Source organism: Schistocerca americana, unplaced genomic scaffold (genome assembly GCF_021461395.2).
Source record: "Schistocerca americana isolate TAMUIC-IGC-003095 unplaced genomic scaffold, iqSchAmer2.1 HiC_scaffold_1051, whole genome shotgun sequence".
NCBI classification, from domain to species: Eukaryota; Metazoa; Arthropoda; class Insecta; order Orthoptera; family Acrididae; genus Schistocerca; species Schistocerca americana.
Window position 1 is genome coordinate 22,501 of NW_025725103.1, and position 5,000 is coordinate 27,500.

The 5,000-nt window shown below is 52.2% G+C and overlaps 1 non-coding gene across 1 annotated transcript in view; it reads left to right on the forward strand.

The window, feature by feature from the left end:
• Positions 1-3,560: 3,560 nt before the first annotated feature.
• LOC124559756 overlaps positions 3,561-5,000 on the forward strand; it is a 1,910-nt gene continuing 470 nt past the window's right edge. The window contains exon 1 of the ribosomal RNA XR_006968910.1: positions 3,561-5,000. This exon is cut by the window's right edge and continues 470 nt beyond it. This is a non-coding gene — a ribosomal RNA (small subunit ribosomal RNA).

Below are 5,000 nucleotides of genomic sequence, written 5' to 3' on the forward strand. Positions count from 1 at the left end.
CTATGTCGTACCTTAACCTAACCTATGTCGTACCTTAACCTAACCTATGTCGTACCTTAACCTAACCTATGTCGTACCTTAACCTAACCTATGTCGTACCTTAACCTAACCTATGTCGTACCTTAACCTAACCTATGTCGTACCTTAACCTAACCTATGTCGTACCTTAACCTAACCTATGTCGTACCTTAACCTAACCTATGTCGTACCTTAACCTAACCTATGTCGTACCTTAACCTAACCTATGTCGTACCTTAACCTAACCTATGTCGTACCTTAACCTAACCTATGTCGTACCTTAACCTAACCTATGTCGTACCTTAACCTAACCTATGTCGTACCTTAACCTAACCTATGTCGTACCTTAACCTAACCTATGTCGTACCTTAACCTAACCTATGTCGTACCTTAACCTAACCTATGTCGTACCTTAACCTAACCTATGTCGTACCTTAACCTAACCTATGTCGTACCTTAACCTAACCTATGTCGTACCTTAACCTAACCTATGTCGTACCTTAACCTAACCTATGTCGTACCTTAACCTAACCTATGTCGTACCTTAACCTAACCTATGTCGTACCTTAACCTAACCTATGTCGTACCTTAACCTAACCTATGTCGTACCTTAACCTAACCTATGTCGTACCTTAACCTAACCTGTATTGCGCCTTAACCTAACCTGTATTGCGCCTTAACGTAACCTGTATTGCGCCTTAACGTAACCTGTATTGCGCCTTAACGTAACCTGTATTGCGCCTTAACGTAACCTGTATTGCGCCTTAACGTAACCTGTATTGCGCCTTAACGTAACCTGTATTGCGCCTTAACGTAACCTGTATTGCGCCTTAACGTAACCTGTATTGCGCCTTAACGTAACCTGTATTGCGCCTTAACGTAACCTGTATTGCGCCTTAACGTAACCTGTATTGCGCCTTAACGTAACCTGTATTGCGCCTTAACGTAACCTGTATTGCGCCTTAACGTAACCTGTATTGCGCCTTAACGTAACCTGTATTGCGCCTTAACGTAACCTGTATTGCGCCTTAACGTAACCTGTATTGCGCCTTAACGTAACCTGTATTGCGCCTTAACGTAACCTGTATTGCGCCTTAACGTAACCTGTATTGCGCCTTAACGTAACCTGTATTGCGCCTTAACGTAACCTGTATTGCGCCTTAACGTAACCTGTATTGCGCCTTAACGTAACCTGCATTGCGCCTTAACGTAACCTGCATTGCGCCTTAACGTAACCTGTATTGCGCCTTAACGTAACCTGCATTGCGCCTTAACGTAACCTGCATTGCGCCTTAACGTAACCTGTATTGCGCCTTAACGTAACCTGTATTGCGCCTTAACGTAACCTGTATTGCGCCTTAACGTAACCTGTATTGCGCCTTAACGTAACCTGTATTGCGCCTTAACGTAACCTGTATTGCGCCTTAACGTAACCTGTATTGCGCCTTAACGTAACCTGTATTGCGCCTTAACGTAACCGATATTGCGCCTTAACGTAACCTATATTGCGCCGTAACGTAACCTATATTGCGCCGTAACGTAACCCACATTGCCCCTTAACGTAACCTATATTGCGCCGTAACGTAACCTATATTGCGCCGTAACGTAACCCACATTGCCCCTTAACGTAACCCACATTGCCCCTTAACGTAACCCACATTGCCCCTTAACGTAACCCAACACACGTTGGGCCTTAACCCAACACACGTTGGGCCTTAACCCAACACACGTTGGGCCGTAACCCAACACACGTTGGGCCTTAACCCAACACACGTTGGGCCTTAACCCAACACACGTTGGGCCTTAACCCAACACACGTTGGGCCTTAACCTGCTCTGTAATTGTCATACGACGCGTTAAATTAGTGTAGTGTTGCCTAACTGCAACCCCCGCAATATAGTTTGCTACTCGCACTGCCCGGTCCCCAGTGTATCGCTTCATGTTAAACACCTTGCAGCTATACACTGTAATGTGGATGGCAGCAGGACGTACATGCTCAATGCCCTTTGCAGTTGTTCATTGGCATTTGCAGTTGTTCATTGGCATTCGCATGGCGAAGCACTTAGCCTACGCTGTGGTACGGCCTGTGTCAACTGTCCGCTGATGTTGTACGTCCAAATCACACACTGTACTGCACATTGGTCCTCATGTACTGAATGATACATCGTGGTACATGTGACCGTACAACGACTGCGCCAACAACGGCGAACCATGCGGTCCAAATGTTGTGCACTCAGCTACGTGTCGTCTCCCTATAAGAGCTGGATTGCAGTGTGGTATGCCCTGGATGGCGATCAGCATGAGCCGTCTGTTGATGTAGTGGCGCGTGTTGTCAGACGTAGTCGTCTCTTCTCACACACCGTGATAGCACGGTGCACTGCGTTCCACATCTGCGACATGCGACAGAGGCCGGTTGACAGTCGTTCGCGCAATGGACATCGCATACGTACGGGGGCCACCTTCCACGTGTTCGCTAAGCGTGGACATGTTGTTGCGTGTATGTGGGCAGACAGTGTGTCGTGACACCTGACACAGGCATGCAACAATCGTTGAATTTGCAAATGGCGATGGACGCCTACGTTTGCTGGTGACGTTACGCAAATGAACAACTGGTAAACCGTTGTGGTGCGGTTGTTCTCGCTAGGGGTGAATCAGTGATGGCGACGATCGGTTGAGCTACCAACCGGTTGTTGCAGCGATACCCACCATGCCCACGAACGTGAATGGCATGTGGGTGTGAAGCGATACGCGGCGGTGGCTGGGTGGGACCGTCCCCGGCCGGTGAGGGGGGGCCTCCCGGCGTGTTGGCCGTGCGGTGCGTGGGCGCACGCGCTACAGCCGGCTGGTGGGGGCGGCCAGTGGCAGGCGCGCCGGCCGACGGAGGCGGCAGGCGGCGCAGCTGCGCGCCGGCGCACCCTGCACGCGGCGCCGTGCGGCCAAAGTAGGTCCTCGCGGGCCCGGTGCGAAGCGCGGTGGACATCTGCAGTGTGCTGGTCCGATTGAGGACTGTGTGCGCTGAGGATGCGCCGCCGCCCGGCGCTCGGCGCCGCGACGCCGTCTGCTGCTCGGTCGCCTCTGCGGTTCTCGCAGGTGGTTTGTATCGCAGCTGTGCGGACGTGTTGGCGCGTGCGCTGTGCTGGGAGAGTTCGCTTCGGCACCCAAGTGGGGCTTTTGTCCTTCTGTGGCGCTGGCGTTGGAGCTGCCGGTCACCGTAGGTGGCGCGTGTTGTCTCCCGCCGGCAATGCCACGACAGCACGCTCCCGGGCCTCTGTCGGCAGCGGCAAGCTCAGTTGGGAGCACGGGTGGTCGCACCTAAAGCGTCTACTCGCCAAACTCCGGGCGATTGCGCCTCTCTCGAACCCGACCAAGTACTTAGGACGGCGCTGCGCGCCGCCGGGACCTGAGAGGGTTTCGAGGTGTATGGTGCAGGGGAGCTCAGCCTCCTCCTGTTTGCAGAATAATTGAGCGGACGCTTGCGTGTTCGCGCGGGCCCCCGGGACACACTCCCGGGCGGCCGGCTGCTCAGCTCTAGTTGACGCAGCTCCCTGGTTGATCCTGCCAGTAGTCATATGCTTGTCTCAAAGATTAAGCCATGCATGTCTCAGTACAAGCCGCATTAAGGTGAAACCGCGAATGGCTCATTAAATCAGTTATGGTTCCTTAGATCGTACCCACGTTACTTGGATAACTGTGGTAATTCTAGAGCTAATACATGCAAACAGAGTCCCGACCAGAGATGGAAGGGACGCTTTTATTAGATCAAAACCAATCGGTCGGCTCGTCCGGTCCGTTTGCCTTGGTGACTCTGAATAACTTTGGGCTGATCGCACGGTCCTCGTACCGGCGACGCATCTTTCAAATGTCTGCCTTATCAACTGTCGATGGTAGGTTCTGCGCCTACCATGGTTGTAACGGGTAACGGGGAATCAGGGTTCGATTCCGGAGAGGGAGCCTGAGAAACGGCTACCACATCCAAGGAAGGCAGCAGGCGCGCAAATTACCCACTCCCGGCACGGGGAGGTAGTGACGAAAAATAACGATACGGGACTCATCCGAGGCCCCGTAATCGGAATGAGTACACTTTAAATCCTTTAACGAGTATCTATTGGAGGGCAAGTCTGGTGCCAGCAGCCGCGGTAATTCCAGCTCCAATAGCGTATATTAAAGTTGTTGCGGTTAAAAAGCTCGTAGTTGGATTTGTGTCCCACGCTGTTGGTTCACCGCCCGTCGGTGTTTAACTGGCATGTATCGTGGGACGTCCTGCCGGTGGGGCGAGCTGAAGGCGTGCGACGCGCCTCGTGCGTGCTCGTGCGTCCCGAGGCGGACCCCGTTGCAATCCTACCAGGGTGCTCTTGAGTGAGTGTCTCGGTGGGCCGGCACGTTTACTTTGAACAAATTAGAGTGCTTAAAGCAGGCAAGCCCGCCTGAATACTGTGTGCATGGAATAATGGAATAGGACCTCGGTTCTATTTTGTTGGTTTTCGGAACCCGAGGTAATGATTAATAGGGACAGGCGGGGGCATTCGTATTGCGACGTTAGAGGTGAAATTCTTGGATCGTCGCAAGACGAACAGAAGCGAAAGCATTTGCCAAGTATGTTTTCATTAATCAAGAACGAAAGTTAGAGGTTCGAAGGCGATCAGATACCGCCCTAGTTCTAACCATAAACGATGCCAGCCAGCGATCCGCCGCAGTTCCTCCGATGACTCGGCGGGCAGCCTCCGGGAAACCAAAGCTTTTGGGTTCCGGGGGAAGTATGGTTGCAAAGCTGAAACTTAAAGGAATTGACGGAAGGGCACCACCAGGAGTGGAGCCTGCGGCTTAATTTGACTCAACACGGGAAACCTCACCAGGCCCGGACACCGGAAGGATTGACAGATTGATAGCTCTTTCTTGATTCGGTGGGTGGTGGTGCATGGCCGTTCTTAGTTGGTGGAGCGATTTGTCTGGTTAATTCCGATAACGAACGAGACTCTAGCCTG